The 24928-nt window shown below is 41.3% G+C and overlaps 1 protein-coding gene across 1 annotated transcript in view; it reads right to left on the minus strand.

The window, feature by feature from the left end:
- The window catches only part of LOC124266631, a 34713-nt gene extending 21526 nt beyond the window's left edge, over positions 1-13187 (minus strand). The window contains exon 1 of the mRNA XM_046701433.1: positions 13134-13187. The gene's annotated coding sequence lies outside the window, so the exon portion shown is untranslated. The remainder of the gene's footprint in view (positions 1-13133) is intronic.
- Positions 13188-24928: the final 11741 nt, after the last annotated feature.

Consider the following 24928-nt stretch of genomic DNA (forward strand, 5'->3'; position numbering starts at 1 on the left):
AGAGAGAGAGAGAGAGACACAGAGAGAGAGAGAGAGAGAGAGAGAGAGAGAGAGAGAGAGAGAGAGAGAGAGAGAGAGAGAGACAGAGACAGAGACAGAGACAGAGATACAGAGAGAGACACAGAGAGAGAGGGGGGAGGGGGTGTGTTTATTATTTTTAAGTGGGGTCACCAATTTTGTTCTGGGGAGGTGGGGGGGGGGTCATCAATTTGTACATTAAAGAATTTAAAAATTATGCTTTAATATTATGGGAAGGGTTGGGCATTGGATTTGTACATTGCATGCAAGGGGGTCGTTTACTTTGTACGTAAATGTTAGAGGGTGAGGGTGTCATTTACATTGTACATGCTTCTCCAAAAAATTATCACCCAACCCCCAACCCCCAGCCCCCAAATCCTAACCATAAATTATGAACCGTCGCTTAGGCTTCTACATCTGAATCCACATATAAACAAATATTACAAAATTTCTTTACACATTACCTTCCTTTAGTACAGATCCAAGAGCCAATTTGAAGAACTTGTGCAATATAATCATGATGTTCAATTTCTCAGGAAATTTAAAATAATGTTGTGTGTGTCCAGTCTCGGTTTCGAGGAAGGACATAATAAAATGAAACTGGAGTGCACGACAATCGGGGCTAACATGTGAAACCAGAATAACAAACATTCACTAATGTAAACACTCACGTAAGCATCGCGATTGCCCTGCACACCCAGGTTTAATGTTCAACTACCACAGAGATTATCCAATATATTGGTGGTATATATGTCAAGCTACAAGAGTGACTGTCCAGTATACCTGGTGTAAATGTAAAGATACCACAGTTACTGTCCAGTATACCCAGTGTGAATGTGAAGATACCACAGTTACTGTCTAATATACCCAGTGTGAATATGAAGATACCACAGTTACTGTCTAATATACCCAGTGTGAATGTGAAGATACCACAGTAACTGTCCAGTATACCCTGTGTGAATGTGAACATACCACAGTTACTGTCCAGTATACCCTGTGTGAATGTGAAGATACCACAGTTACTGTCCAGTATACCCAGTGTGAATGTGAAGATACCACAGTTACTGTCCAGTATACTCAGTGTGAATGTGAAGATACCACAGTTACTGTCTAGTATACCTGGTGTGAATGTGAAGATACCACAGCTACTGTCCAGTATACCAGGTGTGAATGTGAAGATACCACAGTTACTGTCTAGTATACTGTGAGTACCACGTTGAATGTGAAGATACCACAGTTACTGTCCGTATACCTGGTGTGAATGTGAAGATACCACAGTTACTGTCTAGTATACCTGGTGTGAATGTGAAGATACCACAGTTACTGTCCAGTATACCTGGTGTGAATGTGAAGATACCACAGTTACTGTCCAGTATACTCAGTGTGAATGTGAAGATACCACAGTTACTGTCCAGTATACCTGGTGTGAATGTGAAGATACCACAGTTACTGTCTAATATACCCAGTGTGAATGTGAAGATACCACAGTAACTGTCCAGTATACCTGGTGTGAATGTGAAGATACCACAGTATACTGTCCAGAACAGTGGTGTGAATGAAGATACCACCACAGTTACTGTCTAGTATACCTGGTGTGAATGTGAACATACCACAGTTACTGTAAAGTATACCTGGTGTGAATGTGAAGATACCACAGTTACTGTCCTGTATACCCAGTGTGAATGTGAAGATACCACAGTTACTGTCTAGTATACCTGGTGTGAATGTGAAGATACCACAGTTACTGTCTAATATACCCTGTGTGAATGTGAAGATACCACAGTTACTGTCCCGTGTACACAGTGTGAATGTGAAGATACCACAGTTACTGTCCAGTATACTCAGTGTGAATGTGAAGATACCACAGTTACTGTCTAATATACCCAGTGTGAATGTGAAGATACCACAGTAACTGTCCAGTATACCCTGCGTGAATGTGAAGATACCACAGTTACTGTCCAGTATACCGGTGTGAATGTGAAGATACCACAGTTACTGTCTAGTATACCCGGTGTGAATGTGAAGATAGGACAGTTACTATCTAATGTACATATCACAGTGACATTTGATGGACTACTGTCAGTCCCAGTCCAGGTTTATGCGAAGCTTGCATGTCGACTGCTGGACGCTGTATTTTGTGTGTAGTACTAGTTGTGTGTAGTAGTAGTTTGTGTATTGTGCTTAGTACTAGTTGTGTGTATTGTGTGTAGTAGTAGTTGTGTGTATTGAGTGCGGTACTAGTTGTGTGTAGTATTAGTTTGTGTATTGTGTGTCGTACTAGTTGTGTGTATTGCGTGTAGTACTAGTTGTGTGTATTGTGCGTAGTACTAGTTTTGTGTATTGTGTGTAGTAGTAGTTGTGTGTATTGTGTGTAGTACTAGTTTTGTGTATTGTGTGTAGTACTACCTGTGTATATTTTGAGTATTACTAGTTGTGCGTATTGCGTGTAGTACTAGTTGTGTCTATTGCGTGTAGTACTAGTTGTGTGCATTGTGTGCAGTACTAGTTGTGTGCATTTTGAGTAGTACTAGTTGTGTGTATTGTGCGTAGTACTAGTTGTGTGTAGGATTAGTTTGTGTTTTGTGTGTCGTACTAGTTGTGTGTATTGAGTGCAGTACTACCTGAGTATATTGCGTGTAGTACTAGTTGTGTGTATTGTGAGTAGTACTAGTTGTGTGTATTGTGTGTAGTACTAGTTGTGTGTATTGTGTGTAGTAGTAGTTGTGTGTATTGCGTGCAGTACTAGTTGTGTGTAGTATTAGTTTGTGTATTGTGTGTCGTACTAGTTGTGTGTATTGCGTGTACTACTAGTTGTGTGTATTGTGTGTAGTACTAGTTGTGTGTATTGTGAGTACTACTAGTTGTGTGTATTGTGTGCAGTACTAGTTCTGTGTATTGTGTGTAGTACTAGTTGTGTGTATTGTGTCTAGTACTAGTGTGTAGTATTAGTTTGTGTATTCTGCTTAGTACTAGTTGTGTGTATTCTGTGGTACTAGTTGGGTGTATTGTGTGCAGTACTAGTTGTGTGAAGTAGTAGTTGTGTGAATTGTGTGTAGTAGTAGCTGTGTGTATTGTGTGGTACTAGTTGTGTGTATTGCGTGTAGTACTAGTTGTGTTCATTGTGTGTAGTACTAGTTGTGTGTACTGTGTGTAGTACTAGTTTTGTGTATTGTGGGTAGTACTAGTTGTGTGTAGGATTAGTTTGTGTATTGTGTGTAGTACTAGTTGTGTGTATTGTGTGCAATACTACTTGTGTAAGTTTTGGGTATTACTAGTTGTACGTATTGCGTATAGTACAAGTTGTGCGTATTGTGTGTCGTACTAGTTGTGTGTATTATGTGTCGTACTAGTTGTGAACTTTGTGTGTAGTACTAGTTGTGTATACTGTGTGTAGTACTAATTGTGTGTATTGTGTGTAGTGCCAGTTGTGTGTATTGTGTGTTGTACTAGTTGTGTGTATTGTGTGTAGTAGTAGGTGTGTATATTGAGAGTAGTACTAGTTGTGTGTATTGTGCGTAATACTACATGTGTGTAGGATTAGTTTGTGTATTGTGTGTAGTACTAATTGTGTGTATTGTGTGTCATACTAGTTGTGTGTATTGTTTGTCGTACTAGTTGTGTGTATTGTGTGTCGTACTAGATGTGTACTTTGTGTGTATTACTAGTTGTGTATACTGTGTGTAGTACTAATTGTGCGTATTGTGAGTAGTACTAGTTGTGTGTATTGTTCCGTAATACTGCGTTATTGGCGCATTAGGGATCTTACCTCTGAAAGGTAATTAGGGAACAACAACCTTTTTTGGATGTTGTTCTAAGACAATTTTGTTGAAACAATCAAGGATATTTTCGACATTTAGTGAATCGTTAGACCCCAATGCCTCAACACCTGAAATCATGGGTGGGATAGCCCTGTGGTTAAAGCATGAGCTTATCACGCCAATGCATGGGTTTGATCCTCCCATTGGTAAGTTGTGAGATATCACAGGATACAACTGTTTCTTATTCGTAAACGCTAAACCTACATATGCTCGAGTATAATTCGACCCGTGAAGGTCCGGGTTAGAATATTGATCTTCAGTAACCCATGCTTGTCGTACCAGGCGACTAACGGGATCGGGTGATCCGGCTCGCTGACTTGGTTGACACATGTCCTCGGTTCATAGTTGTGCAGATCGATGCTCATGTTGTTGATAACTGGATTGTCTGGTCCAGACTCAATAATTTACAGACCGTCACTCAACTCACTTGGGTATAATTCCGGTAATCCGGCGAACTTAAAAATAAGGTGGGACGATGGGGTTAAAACGCTCGCGTGTCACATGGATTACCCGTGTCGGGTTACCCACAAAGGTACAATGTGTGAACTCCATATCAGGCGTCCGCCGCAGTGATTGTGCTGGTACATGAATAACATGGGCGTATATTGCAAGCCACATTGCACCCAATTTGACCTCGCCATTTTATGGACACGATGTGACAGGTAGTAAGTATTCTTTTTCACAAGCAGGGTGAAAAACTAAACTGTTATATTGTCTAGAACTGTGCAGAGACATTTCAGTCGAGTTGTAAACTATTAAATGTGAGATACATAATGCTTACGCTAATTCAACTATGCTTCGTATTCTGAGGTTTTTAGTGTGCTCAAAACGCTTAGACAGAAATAACTGAAGTAAGGATAACCTCGTCACGTGACCATGCCGTCTCCGGTTCGGGTTTATGTTACCCCTGATACTAACAGTTAGTTACGTAGATCGATGCTCATGCGGCTGATCACTGGATTGTCTGGCTGGAATGTTGCTGAATGCTGAAGATTAACCTCACTCACTCCTAACAGTTAACACACCCAACAGTCGTCACGCTGAAGACCCGGGTTCGATTTCCCACATGGGTACAATGTGTGAAGAACATTTCTGGTGTCCCCCGCCGTGATATTGCTGGAATATTGCTAAAAGCGGACGTAAAATGATGAAGAACGCCTTGACACCTCATTGAGTGTGAGAACTGAGTGAGCGAATATGCTCTTACGCCACGTTACACACTATTGCCTCTAGGAGAATTGTCTTCATACAAAGTACCCACTTGAGGGATTAAACCTCCGTAGGACAAGTAAACTTGTATGTATGGATATATTATACCTTTAGTTCAAATAGAAATCCTACTTGTGTTGTTGGGTTATTATGGTTTTTTTTGGTTTGATGTCGACGTTTGACGATGTTCTGGACTAGACAACCCGGTGGCTGACATCATGAGCATCGATCCACGCATCTAGGATACGATGACATGCATAAACTATGTCAGTGGGTGAACACCGAGCAAGTTACTTGCCTCTAACGACAAGCATGGTTCGTTTAAGACTCGGATATTCATGGGACTTCGAGAACATAACGGTAAAAAATGACCACCTGGGAGGACTGACTGACTGGCTGAGTATGGTTTTATGCCGTTTTTAGCAATATTCCAGCAATATCACGGCGGGGGACACCAGAAATGGGCTTCACAAGTTGTACCCATGTGGGGAATCGAACCCGGGCCTTCGGCGTGACGAGCGAACGTTTTAACCACTAGGCTACCCCACCGCCCCCCCACCTGGGAGGAATGGAATGGGAGGAATATACTTTAACCCGCATATAACATGACTCTGTTGTGTTTACCTTCGAATTCAAGTATCCTGTTTGTCAAAGTGTTTAACTTTTGTCTAAAAGACGGGAATACCTAAAATAGTACACATGTGCTTTAAGTGTGGAAAGAATATTGACACGTTGTATGATATATGCATTCACAAAATCTAATACTAAAGAGAGTATATCAATTCTTGAACTCAGAGGCAACACTGCATTGACATGTTAGGCATCGGATCGGATTAATTTTATGACTTACAGATCGATGCTCATGATGTCAGTCACAGGATTGTCTGGCCCAGAAGCGATCGTTTACAAACCGCCGTCACATAGTTGGAATATTGCAGAGTGGGGCGGTAAACATCAAACAAATATCAGACAAGGTGAGGGTAAGAAGAGGTTATCAAATGTGTAGCTGATAATCTAATCTAATTAATATCTTTCACCTGACTATGTCTATCTCAGCGATGTATGTTGAGAGGATGGGAGTTTGTGTATGCAATGCGACCATTCAGCAACACCACACACACGGAAACTTCTCACAGATTTGATTATGAAAGTAGCATTTCCGGTAGGGGAGGTAGAGGAGACACACACAGAGAGAGAGAGAGAGAGAGAGAGAGAGAGAGAGAGAGAGAGAGAGAGAGAGAGAGAGAGACAGAGACAGAGACAGAGACAGAGACAGAGACAGAGACAGAGAGAGACACAGAGAGAGAGAGGGGGGAGAGGAGGGGTGTGTTTATTATTTTTAAGTGGGGTCACCAATTTTGTTCTGGGGGAGGTGGGGGTGTCATCAATTTGTACATTAAAGAATTTAAAATTATGCTTTAATATTATGGGAAGGGTTGGGCATTGGATTTGTACATTGCATGCAAGGGGGTCGTTTACTTTGTACGTAAATGTTAGAGGGTGAGGGTGTCATTTACATTGTACATGCTTCTCCAAAAAATTATCAACCAACCCCCAACCCCCAGCCCTCAAATCCTAACCATAAATTATGAACCGTCGCTTAGGCTTCTACATCTGAATCCACATATAAACAAATATTACAAAATTTCATTACACATTACCTTCCTTTAGTACAGATCCAAGAGCCAATTTGAAGAACTTGTGCAATATAATCATGATGTTCAATTTCTCAGGAAATTTAAAATAATGTTGTGTGTGTCCAGTCTCGGTTTCGAGGAAGGACATAATAAAATGAAACTGGAGTGCACGACAATCGGGGCTAACATGTGAAACCAGAATAACAAACATTCACTAATGTAAACATTCACGTAAGCATCGCGATTGCCCTGCACACCCAGGTTTAATGTTCAACTACCACAGAGATTATCCAATATATTGGTGGTATATATGTCAAGCTACAAGAGTGACTGTCCAGTATACCTGGTGTAAATGTAAAGATACCACAGTTACTGTCCAGTATACCCAGTGTGAATGTGAAGATACCACAGTTACTGTCCAGTATACCCAGTGTGAATATGAAGATACCACAGTTACTGTCTAATATACCCAGTGTGAATGTGAAGATACCACAGTAACTGTCCAGTATACCCAGTGTGAATGTGAAGATACCACAGTTACTGTCCAGTATACCCTGTGTGAATGTGAAGATACCACAGTTATTGTCCAGTATACCCAGTGTGAATGTGAAGATACCACAGTTACTGTCCAGTATACTCAGTGTGAATGTGAAGATACCACAGTTACTGTCTAGTATACCTGGTGTGAATGTGAAGATACCACAGTAACTGTCCAGTATACCCAGTGTGAATGTGAAGATACCACAGTTACTGTCCAGTATACTCAGTGTGAATGTGAAGATACCACAGTTACTGTCTAGTATACCTGGTGTGAATGTGAAGATACCACAGTTACTGTCCTGTATACCCAGTGTGAATGTGAAGATACCACAGTTACTGTCTAGTATACCTGGTGTGAATGTGAAGATACCACAGTTACTGTCCAGTATACTCAGTGTGAATGTGAAGATACCACAGTTACTGTCCAGTATACCTGGTGTGAATGTGAAGATACCACAGTTACTGTCCAGTATACTCAGTGTGAATGTGAAGATACCACAGTTACTGTCTAATATACCTGGTGTGAATGTGAAGATACCACAGTAACTGTCCAGTATACCTGGTGTGAATGTGAAGATACCACAGTTACTGTCCAGTATACCCAGTGTGAATGTGAAGATACCACAGTTACTGTATAATATACCCAGTGTGAATGTGAAGATACCACAGTTACTGTCCTGTATACTTGGTGTGAATGTGAAGATACCACAGTTACTGTCCAGTATACCCAGTGTGAATGTGAAGATACCACAGTTACTGTCTAGTATACCTGGTGTGAATGTGAACATACCACAGTTACTGTAAAGTATACCTGGTGTGAATGTGAAGATATCACAGTTACTGTCCTGTATACCCAGTGTGAATGTGAAGATACCACAGTTACTGTCCAGTATACCCTGTGTGAATGTGAAGATACCACAGTTACTGTCTAGTATACCTGGTGTGAATGTGAAGATACCACAGTTACTGTCTAATATACCCTGTGTGAATGTGAAGATACCACAGTTACTGTCCCGTGTACACAGTGTGAATGTGAAGATACCACAGTTACTGTCCAGTATACTCAGTGTGAATGTGAAGATACCACAGTTACTGTCTAATATACCCAGTGTGAATGTGAAGATACCACAGTAACTGTCCAGTATACCCAGCGTGAATGTGAAGATACCACAGTTACTGTCCAGTATACCGGTGTGAATGTGAAGATACCACAGTTACTGTCTAGTATACCCAGTGTGAATGTGAAGATAGGACAGTTACTATCTAATGTACATATCACAGTGACATTTGATGGACTACTGTCAGTCCCAGTCCAGGTTTATGCGAAGCTTGCATGTCGACTGCTGGACGCTGTATTTTGTGTGTAGTACTAGTTGTGTGTAGTAGTAGTGTGTGTTATTGTGCTTGCTAGTACTAGTTATTGTGTTGTGTGTAGTAGTAGTTGTGTGTATTGAGTGCGGTACTAGTTGTGTGTAGTGATTAGTTAGTTTGTGTTTATTGTGTGTCGTACTGGTTGTGTGTATTGCGTGTAGTACTAGTTGTGTGTATTGTGCGTAGTACTAGTTTTGTGTGTTGTGTGTAGTAGTAGTTGTGTGTATTGTGTGTAGTACTAGTTTTGTGTTGTTGTGTGTGTACTACCTGTGTATATTTTGAGTATTACTAGTTGTGCGTATTGCGTGTAGTACTAGTTGTGTCTATTGCGTGTAGTACTAGTTTTGTGCATTGTGTGTAGTACTAGTTGTTGTGTGCTGTTAATGTGTAGTACTAGTTTTGTGTATTGTGGGTAGTACTGGTTGTGTGTAGGATTAGTTTGTGTTTTGTGTGTCATTACTAGTTGTGTGTGTATTGTGTGCAGTACTACCTGAGTATATTGCGTGTAGTACTAGTTGTGTGTATTGTGAGTAGTACTAGTTGTTATGTATTGTGTGTAGTACTAGTTGTGTGTATTGTGTGTAGTAGTAGTTGTGTGTATTGCGTGCAGTACTAGTTGTTAGTGTAGTGATTAGTTTGTGTGTATTGTGTGTCGTACTAGTTGTGTGTATTGCGTGTACTACTAGTTGTGTGTATTGTGTGTAATTACTAGTTGTGTGTGTGTATTGTGAGTACTACTAGTTGTGTGTGTATTGTGTGCAGTACTAGTTGTGTGTATTGTGTGTAGTACTAGTTGTGTGTATTGTGTCTAGTACTAGTGTGTAGTATTAGTTTGTGTATTCTGCTTTAGTACTAGTTGTGTGTATTCTGTGGTACTAGTTGGGTGTATTGTGTGCAGTACTAGTTGTGTGAAGTAGTAGTTGTGTGATTATTGTGTGTGTAGTAGTAGCTGTGTGTATTGTGTGGTACTAGTTGTGTGTATTGCGTGTAGTACTAGATGTGTTCATTGTGTGTAGTACTAGTTGTGTGTACTGTGTGTAGTACTAGTTTTGTGTATTGTGGGTAGTACTAGTTGTGTGTAGGATTAGTTTGTGTATTGTGTGTAGTACTAGTTGTGTGTATTGTGTGCAGTACTACTTGTGTAAGTTTTGGGTATTACTAGTTGTACGTATTGCGTATAGTACAAGTTGTGCGTATTGTGTGTCGTACTAGTTGTGTGTATTATGTGTCGTACTAGTTGTGAACTTTGTGTGTAGTACTAGTTGTGTATACTGTGTGTAGTACTAATTGTGCGTATTGTGTGTAGTACCAGTTGTGTGTATTGTGTGTTGTACTAGTTGTGTGTATTGTGTGTAGTAGTAGGTGTGTATATTGAGAGTAGTACTAGTTGTGTGTATTGTGCGTAATACTACATGTGTGTAGGATTAGTTTGTGTATTGTGTGTAGTACTAGTTGTGTGTATTGTGTGTCATACTAGTTGTGTGTATTGTTTGTCGTACTAGTTGTGTGTATTGTGTGTCGTACTAGACGTGTACTTTGTGTGTATTACTAGTTGTGTATACTGTGTGTAGTACTAATTGTGCGTATTGTGAGTAGTACTAGTTGTGTGTATTGTGTGTAGCAGTAGTTGTGCGTATTGTGTGTCGTACTAGTTGTGTGTATTGTGTGTAGTACAATTTGTATGTATTGTAATTACTGCTAGTTGTGTGTATTGAGTGTAGTAATGGTTGTGTATATTGTGGGTAGTGCTCGTTCTGTCTATTGTGCGTACTACTAGTTGTGTGTATTGTGTGCAGTACTAGTTGTGTATTGTGTGTAGTACTAGTGTGTATTGTGTGTAGTATTAGTTTGTGTATTGTGGGTCGTACTAGTTGTGTATATTGTGTGTGGTACTAGTTGTGTGTATTGTGTGCAGTACTAGTTGTGTGTAGTAGTTGTGTGTATTGTGTTTAGAAGTATTTGTGTACTAGTTGTGCGTATTGTGTGTCGTACTAGTTGTGTGTATTGTGTGTCGTACTAGTTGTGTATTTTGTGTGTAGTACTAGTTGTGCGTATTATGTGTAGTACTAGTTGTGTGTATTGTGTGTCGTACTAGTTGTGTATTTTGTGTGTAGGACTAGTTGTGTGTATTGTGTGTAGTACTAGATGTGCGTATTGTGTGTAGTACTAGTTGTGTGTATTGTGTGTAGTACTGGTTGTGTGTATTGTGTGTATGACTAGTTGTGCGTATTGTGTGTAGTACTAGTTGTGTGTATTGCGTGTAGTAGTAGTAGTAGTTGTGTGTATTGTGTGTAGTACTAGTTTTGTGTATTGTGTGTAGTACTAGTTGTGTGCATTCTGTGTAGTACAATTTGTGTGTATAGTGTGTAGTACTGGTTGTGTGCATTCTGTGCAGTACTGGTTGTGTGTATTTATGTATTATTAGTTTGTTTAATGTGTGTATATAATTTGTGTTGAAAGGCGATTAATGGAATACAGGTGTTTAGCCAGTGTTTCGTCACTGAAAGAAATCTTTATATAAAACTACATGTTCCGTAATACTGCGTTATTGGCGCATTAGGGATCTTACCTCTGAAAGGTAATTAGGGAACAACAACCTTTTTTGGATGTTGTTCTAAGACAATTTTGCTGAAACAATCAAGGATATTTTCGACATTTAGTGAATCGTTAGACCCCAATGCCTCAACACCTGACATCATGGGTGGGATAGCCCTGTGGTTAAAGCATGAGCTTATCACGCCAATGCATGGGTTTGATCCTCCCATTGGTAAGTTGTGAGATATCACAGGATACAACTGTTTCTTATTCGTAAACGCTAAACCTACATATGCTCGAGTATAATTCGACCCGTGAAGGTCCGGGTTAGAATATTGATCTTCAGTAACCCATGCTTGTCGTACCAGGCGACTAACGGGATCGGGTGATCCGGCTCGCTGACTTAGTTGACACATGTCCTCGGTTCATAGTTGTGCAGATCGATGCTCATGTTGTTGATAACTGGATTGTCTGGTCCAGACTCAATAATTTACAGACCGTCACTCAACTCACTTGGGTATAATTCCGGTAATCCGGCGAACTTAAAAATAAGGTGGGACGATGGGGTTAAAACGCTCGCGTGTCACATGGATTACCCGTGTCGGGTTACCCACAAAGGTACAATGTGTGAACTCCATATCAGGCGTCCGCCGCAGTGATTGTGCTGGTACATGAATAACATGGGCGTATATTGCAAGCCACATTGCATCCAATTTGACCCGCCATTTCATGGACACGATGTGACAGGTAGTAAGTATTCTATTTCACAAGCAGGGTGAAAAACTAAACTGTTATATTGTCTAGAACTGTGCAGAGACATTTCAGTCGAGTTGTAAACTATTAAATGTGAGATACATAATGCTTACGCTAATTCAACTATGCTTCGTATTCTGAGGTTTTTAGTGTGCTCAAAACGCTTAGACAGAAATAACTGAAGTAAGGATAACCTCGTCACGTGACCATGCCGTCTCCGGTTCGGGTTTATGTTACCCCTGATACTAACAGTTAGTTACGTAGATCGATGCTCATGCGGCTGATCACTGGATTGTCTGGCTGGAATGTTGCTGAATGCTGAAGATTAACCTCACTCACTCAACAGTTAACACACCCAACAGTCGTCACGCTGAAGACCCGGGTTCGATTTCCCACATGGGTACAACGTGTGAAGAACATTTCTGGTGTCCCCCGCCGTGATATTGCTGGAATATTGCTAAAAGCGGCGTAAAACTAAACTCACTCACTCACTCGTATTTTTGCACAGAAAACTGAAGCGCACGTAAACTGACGAAGAACGCCTTGACACCTCATTGAGTGTGAGAACTGAGTGAGCGAATATGCTCGCCACGTTACACACTATTGCCTCTAGGAGAATTGTCTTCATACAAAGTACCCACTTGAGGGATTAAACCTCCGTAGGACAAGTAAACTTGTATGTATGGATATATTATACCTTTAGTTCAAATAGAAATCCTACTTGTGTTGTTGGGTTATTATGGTTTTTTGGTTTGATGTCGATGTTTTTCGGTGTTCTGGACTAGACAACCCGGTGACTGACATCATGAGCATCGATCCACGCATCTGGGATATGATGACATGCATAAACTATGTCAGTGGGTGACCACCGAGCAAGTTACTTGCCTCTAACGACAAGCATGGTTCGTTTAAGACTCGGATATTCATGGGACTTCGAGAACATTACGGTAACATATGACCACCTGGGAGGAATGGAATGGAAGGAATATACTTATACCCGCATATAAAATGACTCTGTTGTGTTTACCTTCGAATTCAAGTATCCTGTTTGTCAAAGTGTTTAACTTTTGTCTAAAAGACGGGAATACCTAAAATAGTACACATGTGCTTTAAGTGTGGAAAGAATATTGACACGTTGTATGATATATGCATTCACAAAATCTAATACTAAAGAGAGTATATCAATTCTTGAACTCAGAGTCAAGACTGCATTGACATGTTAGGCATCGGATCGGATTAATTTTTGACTTACAGATCGATGCTGATGATGTCAGTCACAGGATTGTCTGGCCCAGAAGCGATCGTTTACAAACCGCCGTCACATAGTTGGAATATTGCTGAGTGGGGCGGTAAACATCAAACAAACATCAGACAAGGTGAAGGTCAGAAGAGGTTATCAAATGTGCAGCTGATAATCTAATCTAATTTGTACATTAAAGAATTTAAAAATTATGCTTTAATATTATGGGAAGGGTTGGGCATTGGATTTGTACATTGCATGCAAGGGGGTCGCTTACTTTGTACGTAAATGTTAGAGCGTGAGGGTGTCATTTACATTGTACATGCTTCTCCAAAAAATTATCACCCAACCCCCAACCCCCAGCTCCCAAATCCTAACCATAAATTATGAACCGTCGCTTAGGCTTCTACATCTGAATCCACATATAAACAAATATTACAAAATTTCATTACACATTACCTTCCTTTAGTACAGATCCTAGAGCCAATTTGAAGAACTTGTGCAATATAATCATGATGTTCAATTTCTCAGGGCGATCATGAAATATGCCTCCAGCCAGAAGACCCCTTGGTTCCAGAGTGACCCTTCCTCTTAGCAGTTAGCAGCACCTCACAAAAACATGTAATTATGCAGAAATGTCGGAGGGAAATTAAAATAATGTTGTGTGTGTCCAGTCTCGGTTTCGAGGAAGGACATAATAAAATGAAACTGGAGTGCACGACAATTGGGGCTAACATGTGAAACCAGAATAACAAACATTCACTAATGTAAACATTCACGTAAGCATCGCGATTGCCCTGCACACCCAGGTTTAATGTTCAACTACCACAGAGATTATGCAATATATTGGTGGTAGAATATGTCAAGCTACAAGAGTGACTGTAAAAGTATACCCGGTGTAAATGTAAAGATACCACAGTTACTGTCCAGTATACCCTGTGTGAATGTGACGATACCACAGTTACTGTCCAGTATACCCTGTGTGAATGTGAAGATACCACAGTTACTGTCCAATATACCTGGTGTCAATGTGAAGATACCACATTTACTGTCAAGTATACTTGGTGTGAATGTGAAGATACCACAGTTACTGTCCAGTATACCCTGTGACAATGTGAAGATACCACAGTTACTGTAAAGTATACCCAGTGTGAATGTGAAGATACCACATTTACTATCATGTATACCTGGTGTGAATGTGAAGATACCACAGTTACTGTCCAGTATACCTGGTGTGAATGTGTAGATACCTCAGTTACTGTCCAGTATGCCCGGTCTGAATGTGAACATACCACATTTACTGTCCAGTATACCCAATGTGAATGTGAAGATACCATATTTACTGTCCAGTATACCTGATGTGAATGTGAAGATACCACTGTTACTCTTCAGTATACCTGGAGTGAATGTGAAGAAACCACTGTTACTGTAAAGGATACCTGATGTGAATGTGAAGATACCACAGTTACTGTAAAGCATACCCAGTGTGAATGAGAAGATACCACAGTTACTGTCCCGTGTACACAGTGGGAATGTGAAGATACCACAGTTACTGTCCAGTATACCCAGTGTGAATGTGAAGATACCACAGATACTCTCCAGTATACCCAGTGTGAATGTGAAGATACCACAGTTACTGTCCAGTATACCCAGTGTGAATGTGAAGATACCACAGTTACTGTCCTGTATACTCAGTGTGAATGTGAAGATACCACAGTTACTGTCCAGTATACTCAGTGTGAATGTGAAGATACCACATTTACTGTCCGGTATACCTGGATTGAAGATGTGAAGAGATACCCTGCGTGTTACTGTCCAGTATGTCCAGTATACCCAGTGAATGTGAAGATATCACAGCTACTGTCCAGTATTCCCAGTGTGAATGTGAAGATACCACAGTTATTGTAAAGTATACCTGGTGTGAATGTGAAGATGCCACAGTTACTGTCCAGTATACCCAGTGTGAATGTGAAGATACCACAGTTACTGTCCAGTATACCCAGTGTGAAAGTGAAGATACCACAGTTACTGTCCAGTATACCCTGTGTGAATGTAAAGATACCACAGTTACTATCCAGTATACCTTGTGTGAATGTGAAGATACCACAGTTACTTTCCAGTATACCAAGTGTGAATGTGAAGATACCACAGTTACTATCCAGTATACCTGGTGTCAATGTGAAGATACCACAGTTACTGTCCAGTATACTCAGTGTGAATGTGTAGATAACACAGTTACTGTCCAGTATACCTGGTGTGAATGTGAACATACCACATTTACTGTCCAGTATACCCGTTCTGAATGTGAACATACCACATTTACTGTCCAGTATACCCAGTGTGAATGTGAAGATACCACAGTTACTGTAAAGTATACCCAGTGTGAATGTAAAGATAGCACAGTTACTGTCCAGTATACCCTGTGTGAATGTGAAGAAACCACAGATACTGTCGAGTATATCCTGTGTGAATGTGAAAATACCACAGATACTCTCCAGTATACCCAGTGTGAATGTGAAGATACAACAGTTACTGTCCAGTATACCCAGTGTGAATGTGAAAATATCACAGTTGCTGTCTAGTATACCCCGTGTGAATGTGAAGATACCACATTTACTGTCCCGTATACACAGTGGGAATGTGAAGATACCACAGTTACTGTCCAGTATACCCAGTGTGAATGTGAAGATACCACAGTTACTGTCCGGTATACCCGGTGTGAATGTGAAGATACCACAGTTACTGTCCAGTATACCCAGTGTTAATGTGAAGATACCACAGATACTCCAGTATACCCGGTGAAATGTGAAAATACCACAGCCACTGTCCAGTATACCCTGTGTGAATCTGAAGATACCACAGTTACTGTCCAGTATACCCAGTGTGTGAATGTGAAGATACCACAGTTACTGTCCAGTATACCCAGTGTGAATGTGAAGATACCACAGTTACTGTCCAGTATACCCAGTGTGAATGTGAAGATACCACAGTTACTGTCCTGTATACTCAGTGTGAATGTGAAGATGCCACAGTTACTGTCCAGTATACCTAATGTGAATGTGAAGATACCACAGTTACTGTCCAGTATACCCGGTGTGAATCTGAAGATACCACAGTTACTGTCCAAGTATACCCAGTGTGAATGTGAAGATACCACAGTTACCGTCCAGTATACCCGGTGTGAATGTGAAGATACCAACAGTTACCGTCCAGTATGTACCCAGGTGAATGTGAAGATACCACACAGTTGCTGTCCAGCATACCCAGTGTGAATGTGAAGATACCACAGTTACCGTCCAGTATACCCAGTGTGAATGTGAAGATACCACAGTTACTGTCCGGTATACCCTGTGTGAATGTAAAGACACCACAGTTACTGTCCAGCATACCCCAAGCAGTTGATGAATGAAGATAGCCACCATATACTACCGTCCAATACCCGGTGTGAATGTGAAACCACAGCCAACAGTTACCCTGTCTGGCATGACCCTGTGTGAAGATACCACAGTTACTGTCCAGTATACCCAGTGTGAATGTGAAGATACCACAAAGTTACTGTCCAGTATACCCTGTATGTGAATGGCGACACCATACCAAAGTTACCGGTCCAATATACCCAGGTGTGAATGTGAAGATACCGCCAGTTACTGTCCGCATACCCGGTGTGAATGTGAAGATACCACAGTTACGCAAAGTATACCCAGTGTGAATGTGAAGATACCACAGTTACCGTCCAGTATACCCGGCGTGAATGTGAAGATACCACAGTTACTGTCCAGTATACCCAGTGTGAATGTGAAGATACCCAGTTACTGTCGAGTATACCCAGTGTGAATGTGAAGATACCGGCAGTTACTGTCCAGTATACCCGTGTGAATGTGAAGATACCACAGTTACTGTCTAGTAGTATACCTGGTGTGAATGTGAAGATACCACAGTTACCGTCCAGTGCACCCAGTGAAACTTTGAAGATACCTAACAGTTACTGTCCAGTATACCCAGTGTGAATGTGAAGATACCACAGTTACTGTCGAGTATACCTGGTGTGAATGTGAAGATACCACAGTTACTGTTCAGTATACCTGGTGTGAATGTGAAGATACTAAAGTTACTGTCTAGTATACCTGGTGTGAATGAGAAGATACAACAGTTACTGTCCAGTATACCCAGTGTGAATGTAAAGATACCACAGTTACTGTCCAGTATACCCAGTGGGAATGTGAAGATACCACAGTTACTGTCCAGTACACCCTGTGTGAATGTGAAGATACCACAGTTACTGTCCAGTATACCCTGTGTGAATGTGAAGATACCACAGTTACTGTCCAGTATACCCATTGTGACTTTGAAAATACCACAGATACTGTCGAGTATATCCTTTGTGAATGTGAAGATACCACAGTTACTGTAAAGTTTACCCAGTGTGAATGTGAAGATACCACAGCTACTGTCCAGCATACCTGGTGTGAATGTGAAGATACCACAGTTACCAAACCAGTATACCTCAGTGTGAATGTGAAGATACCACAGTTACTGTCCAGTATACTCAGTGTGAATGTGAAGATACCACCAAATTATTCCCGTCAGGTATACCAGGATTGAATGTGAAGATACCACAGTTACCGTCCAGTATACCCTGCGTGAATGTGAAGATACCACAGTTACCGTCCAGTATACCCAGTGTGAATGTGAAGATATCACAGCTACTGTGAATGAATCCAGCACCTTCCTGCGAATGAAGATACCACAGCTACTGTCCAGTATACCAAGTGTGAATGTGAAGATACCACAGTTACTGTCCTGTATACCTGGTCAGTGCGAATGTGAAGATGCCACAGTTACTGTCCAGTATACTCTCGTGTGGATGTGAAGATACCACAGTTACTGTCCGGTATACCTTCGGTGTGAATGTTTGAAGATACCACAGTTACTTGTCCAGTATACCCAGCGTGAATGTGAAGATACCACGGATTACTGGGTCCAGTATACCCAGTGTGAATGTGAAGATACAACGGTTACACAGTGAAGAGCCGAAGTTACTGTCCAGTGATTTGAAATACCCAGATACTGTCGAGTATATCCTTTTGTGAATGTGTGAAGATACCACGGTATGGTTTACCCAGTAGATGTGAGATACCCATTTTACCCTGTATACCTGGTGTGAATGTGAAGATGCCACATAGTTACTGTCCAGTATACCCAATGTGAATGTGAAGATACCACAAGGTTCTCTGCTAGGTATACCCGGTGTGAATATGCAGCCACCACAGTTACTGTCCGAGCCATACCCATTGTGACTTTGAAAATACCACAGATACTGTGAATCGCTTTGTGAATGTGAAGATACCACAGTTACTGTAAGTTTACGTCCAGCATACCTGGTGTGAATGTGAAGATACCACAGTTACTGTCCGTGTATACCCTGTGTGAATGTGAAGATACCACAGTTACTGTCCAGTATACCCAGTGTGAATGTGAAGATACCACAGTTACTGTCCAGTATATGTGAGGTACACAGTGTGAATGTGAAGATACCACAGTTACTGTCCAGTATAAGATACCACAGTTACTGTGTATACCCAGTGAAGTGATACCATTGTGTGAGTTACCGCCGTCCAGCATACCCGGTGTGAATGTGAAGATACCACAGTTACCGTCCAGTATACCCAGTGTGAATGTGAAGATACCACAGTTACCGTCCCGGTTTGTAGTATACCACGGTTGTCCGGTATACCGTGTGAATGTGAAGATACCACAGTTACCGGTCCAGTATACTCAGGTGTGAAATGCGAAGATACCACACATTTACTGTCCGGTAATAAGAATACTTACTGTCGAATACTTTGGTGAATGCGTGAAGATACCACAGTTACTGTCCAGTATTCCCGGCGTGAATGTGAAGATACCACAGTTACTGTCCAGTATACCCAGTGTGAATGTGAAGATGCCACAGTTACCGTCCAGTATACCCAGTGTGAATGAAGATACCACGGTTACTGTCCAGTATACCTGGTGTGAATGTGAAGATGCCACAGTTACTGTCCAAGTATACCCAGTGTGAATGTGAAGATACCACAGTTACTGTCCAGTATACCCGGTGTGAATGTGAAGATAGCCACGCTGGTTACCGTCCAGTATACCCTGTGTGAATGTGAAGATACCACAGTTAGTGTCCAGTATACCCGGTGTGAATGTGAAGATACCACCGGTTACCGTCCAGTATACCCGGTGTGAATGTGAAGATACCCACAGTTACTGTCCAGTATACCCAGTGTGAATGTGAAGATACCACAGTTAACCGTCCAGTATACCCAGTGTGAATGTGAAGATACCACAGTTACCGTCCAGTATACCCAGTGTGAATGTGAACATACAAGTTACTGTCCAGTATACCCTTTGTGAATGTGAAGATACCACAGTTACCGTCAAGCATAACCAGTGTGAATGTGAAGATATCACAGTTACTGTCCAGTATACCTGGTGCGAATGTGAAAGATACCACAGTTACCGTCTGAGTATACCTACCGTGAATGTGAAGATACCACAGTTACTGGGTCCAGTATACCCGAAGTGAATGTGAAGATACCACAGTTACTGTCCAGTATACCCAGTGTGAATGTGAAGATATCACAGCTACTGTCCAGTATACCCAGTGCGAATGTGAAGATACCCACAGTTACCGTCCAAAGTATACCCAGTGTGAATGTGAGGCAAGATACCTCACAGTTACCGTCCAGTATACCCAGTGTGAATGTGAAGATACCACAAAGTTACTGTCCAGTATACCCTGGTGTGAATGTGAAGATACCATTAGTTACTGTCCAGTATACCCGGTGTGAATGTGAAGATACCACAGTTACCGTCCAGTATACCCAGTGTAAATGTGAAGATACCACAGTTACTGTCCAGTATACCCAGTGTGAATGTGACGATACCACAGTTACTGTCCAGTATACCCTGTGAATGTGAAGATACCACAGTTACTGTCCAATATACCTGTGTTGTCAATGTGAAGATACCACATTTACTGTCAAGTATACTTGGTGTGAATGTGAAGATACCACAGTTACTGTCCAGTATACCCTGTGTGAATGTGAAGATACCACAGTTACTGTCCAGTATACCAAGTGTGAATGTGAAGATACCACATTTACTATCCTGTATACCTGGTGTAATGAATGTGAAGATACCACAGTTACTGTCCAGTATACCTGGTGTGAATGTGTAGATACCTCAGTTACTGTCCAGTATGCCCGGTCTGAATGTGAACATACCACATTTACTGTCCAGTATACCCAATGTGAATGTGAAGATACCATGTTACTGTCCAGTATACCTGATGTGAATGTGAAGATACCACTGTTACTCTTCAGGTATACCTGGAGTGAATGTGAAGAAACCACTGTTACTGTAAAGGATACCTGATGTGAATGTGAAGATACCACAGTTACTGTAAAGCAGCACCCAGTGTGAATGAGAAGATACCACAGTTACTGTCCCGTGTACACAGTGGGAATGTGAAGATACCACAGTTACTGTCCAGTATACCCAGTGTGAGATGTGAAGATACCACAATGATACTCTCGAGTATACCCAGTGTGAATGTGAAGATACCACAGTTACTGTCCAGTATACCCAGTGTGAATGAAGATACCACAGTTACTGTCCTGTATACTCAGTGTGAATGTGAAGATACCACAGTTACTGTCCAGTATACTCAGTGTGAATGTGAAGATACCACATTTACTGTCCGGTATACCTGGATTGAATGTGAAGAGACCACAGTTACTGTCCAGTATACCCAGTGTGAATGTGAAGATATCACAGCTACTGTCCAGTATTCCCAGTGTGAATGTGAAGATACCACAGTTATTGTAAAGTATACCTGGTGTGAATGTGAAGATGCCACAGTTACTGTCCAGTATACCCAGTGTCAATGTGAAGATACCACAGTTACTGTCCAGTATACCCAGTGTGAAAGTGAAGATGCCACAGTTACTGTCCAGTATACCCTGTGTGAATGTGAAGATACCACAGTTACTATCCAGTATACCTTGTGTGAATGTGAAGATACCACAGTTACTTCCAGTATACCAAGTGGCCGAATGTGAAGATGCCACAGTTACTATCCAGCATACCTGGTGTCAATGTGAAGATACCACAGTTACTGTCGAGTATACTCAGTGTGAATGTGTAGATAACACAGTTACTGCAACCGAGTATACCTGGTGTGAATGTGAACATACCACATTTACTGTCCAGTATACCCGTTCTGAATGTGAACATACCACATTTACTGTCCAGTATACCCAGTGTGAATGTGAAGATACCACAGTTACTGTAAAGAAGTATGCCAGTGTGAATGTAAAGATAGCACACGTTACTGTCAGTACCCTGTGTGAATGTGAAGAAACCACAGATACTGTCAGTATATCCTGTGTGAATGTGAAAATACCACGGATACTCTCAGTATACCCAGTGTGAATGTGAAAGATACAACAGTTACTGTCCAGTATACCCAGTGTGAATGTGAAAATATCACAGTTGCTGTCTAGTATACCCCGTGTGGATGTGAAGATACCACATTTACTGTCCCGTATACACAGTGGGAATGTGAAGATACCACAGTTACTGTCCAGTATACCCAGTGTGAATGTGAAGATACCACAGTTACTGTCCGGTATACCCGGTGTGAATGTGAAGATACCACAGTTACTGTCCAGTATACCCAGTGTTAATGTGAAGATACCACAGATACTCTCCAGTATACCCGGTGTGAATGTGAAAATACCACAGTTACTGTCCAGTATACCCTGTGTGAATCTGAAGATACCACAGTTACTGTCCAGTATACCCAGTGTGAATGTGAAGATACCACAGTTACTGTCCAGTATACCCAGTGTGAATGTGAAGATACCACAGTTACTGTCCTGTATACTCAGTGTGAATGTGAAGATGCCACAGTTACTGTCCAGTATACCTAATGTGAATGTGAAGATACCACAGTTACTGTCCAGTATACCCGGTGTGAATCTGAAGATACCACAGTTACTGTAAAGTATACCCAGTGTGAATGTGAAGATACCACAGTTACTGTCCAGTATACCCGGTGTGAATGTGAAGATACCACAGTTACTGTCCAGTAAACCCTGTGTGAATGTGAAGATACCACAGTTGCTGTCCAGTATACCCAGTGTGAATGTGAAGATACCACAGTTACTGTCCAGTATACCCAGTGTGAATGTGAAGATACCACAGTTACTGTCCGGTATACCCGGTGTGAATGTGAAGATACCACAGTTACTGTCCAGTATACCCAGTGTTAATGTGAAGATACCACAGATACTCTCCAGTATACCCGGTGTGAATGTGAAAATACCACAGTTACTGTCCAGTATACCCTAGTGAATCTGAAGATACCACAGTTACCGTCCAGTATACCCAGTGTGAATGAAGATACCACAGTTACTGTCCAGTATACCCAGTGTGAATGTGAAGATACCACAGTTACTGTCCTGTATACCTCAATGTGAATGTGAAAGATGCCACAGTTACTGTCCAGTATGCCTAATGTGAATGTGAAGATACCACAGTTACTGTCCAGTATACCCGGTGTGAATCTGAAGATACCACAGTTACTGTAAAGTATACCCAGTGTGAATGTGAAGATACCACAGTTACTGTCCAGTATACCCGGTGTGAATGTGAAGATACCACAGTTACTGTCCAGTAAACCCTGTGTGAATGTGAAGATACCACAGTTGCTGTCCAGTATACCCAGTGTGAATGTGAAGATACCACAGTTACTGTCCAGTATACTCGGTGTGAATGTGAAGATACCACAGTTGCTGTCCAGTATACCCAGTGTGAATGTGAAGATACCACAGATACTCTCCAGTATACCCAGTGTGAATGTGAAGATACCACAGTTACTGTCCAGTATACCCTGTGTGAATGTGAAGATACCACAGTTTCTGTCCAGTATACCCGGTTTGTATGTGAAATACCACAGTTACTGTCCAGTATACCCGGTGTGAATGTGAAGATACCACAGTTACTGTCCAGTATACTCAGTGTGAATGTGAAGATACCACAGTTACTGTCCAGTATACTCAGTGTGAATGTGAAGATACCACAGTTATTGTCCGGTATACCTGGATTGAATGTGAAGATACCACAGTTACTGTCTAGTATACCCTGCGTGAATGTGAAGATACCACAGTTACTGTCCAGTATACCAAGTGTGAATGTGAAGATATCACAGCTACTGTCCAGTATTCCCTGTGTGAATGTGAAGATACCACAGTTATTGTCCAGTATACTCAGTGTGAATGTGAAGATACCACAGTTACTGTCCTGTATACTCAGTGTGAATGTGAAGATACCACAGTTACTGTCCAGTATACTCAGTGTGAATGTGAAGATACCACATTTACTGTCCGGTATACCTGGATTGAATGTGAAGATACCACAGTTACTGTCCAGTATACCCTGCGTGAATTTGAAGATACCACAGTTACTGTCCAGTATACCCAGTGTGAATGTGAAGATATCACAGCTACTGTCCAGTATTCCCTGTGTGAATGTGAAGATACCACAGTTATTGTAAAGTATACCTGGTGTGAATGTGAAGATGCCACAGTTACTGTCTAGTATACCTAATGTGAATGTGAAGATGCCACAGTTAGTATCCAGTATACCCTGCGTGGATGTGAAGATACCACAGTTACTGTCCAGTATACCCAGTGTGAATGTGAAGATACCACAGTTACTGTCCAGTATATCCAGTGTGAATGTGAAGATACCACAGTTACTGTCCAGTATATCCAGTGTGAATGTGAAGATACCACAGTTACTGTCCAGTATATCCAGTGTGAATGTGAAGATACCACAGTTACTGTCCAGTATAACCTTTGTGAATGTGAAGATGCCACAGTTACTGTCCAGTATACCTAATGTGAATGTGAAGATACCACAGTTAGTATCCAGTATACTCAGTGTGAATGTGAAGATACCACAGTTACTGTCCAGTATACTCAGTGTGAATGTGAAGATACCACAGTTATTGTCCGGTATACCTGGATTGAATGTGAAGATACCACAGTTACTGTCTAGTATACCCTGCGTGAATGTGAAGATACCACAGTTACTGTCCAGTATACCAAGTGTGAATGTGAAGATATCACAGCTACTGTCCAGTATTCCCTGTGTGAATGTGAAGATACCACAGTTATTGTCCAGTATACTCAGTGTGAATGTGAAGATACCACAGTTACTGTCCTGTATACTCAGTGTGAATGTGAAGATACCACAGTTACTGTCCAGTATACTCAGTGTGAATGTGAAGATACCACATTTACTGTCCGGTATACCTGGATTGAATGTGAAGATACCACAGTTACTGTCCAGTATACCCTGCGTGAATTTGAAGATACCACAGTTACTGTCCAGTATACCCAGTGTGAATGTGAAGATATCACAGCTACTGTCCAGTATTCCCTGTGTGAATGTGAAGATACCACAGTTATTGTAAAGTATACCTGGTGTGAATGTGAAGATGCCACAGTTACTGTCCAGTATACCCAGTGTGAACGTGAAGATACCACAGTTACTGTCCAGTATACCAGGTATGAATGTGAAGATGCCACAGTTACTGTCTAGTATACCTAATGTGAATGTGAAGATGCCACAGTTAGTATCCAGTATACCCTGCGTGGATGTGAAGATACCACAGTTACTGTCCAGTATACCCAGTGTGAATGTGAAGATACCACAGTTACTGTCCAGTATATCCAGTGTGAATGTGA

The sequence above is a fragment of the Haliotis rubra genome, unplaced genomic scaffold (genome assembly GCF_003918875.1).
Source record: "Haliotis rubra isolate DU_JTF1 unplaced genomic scaffold, ASM391887v1 Scf127, whole genome shotgun sequence".
NCBI lineage: Eukaryota > Metazoa > Mollusca > Gastropoda > Lepetellida > Haliotidae > Haliotis > Haliotis rubra.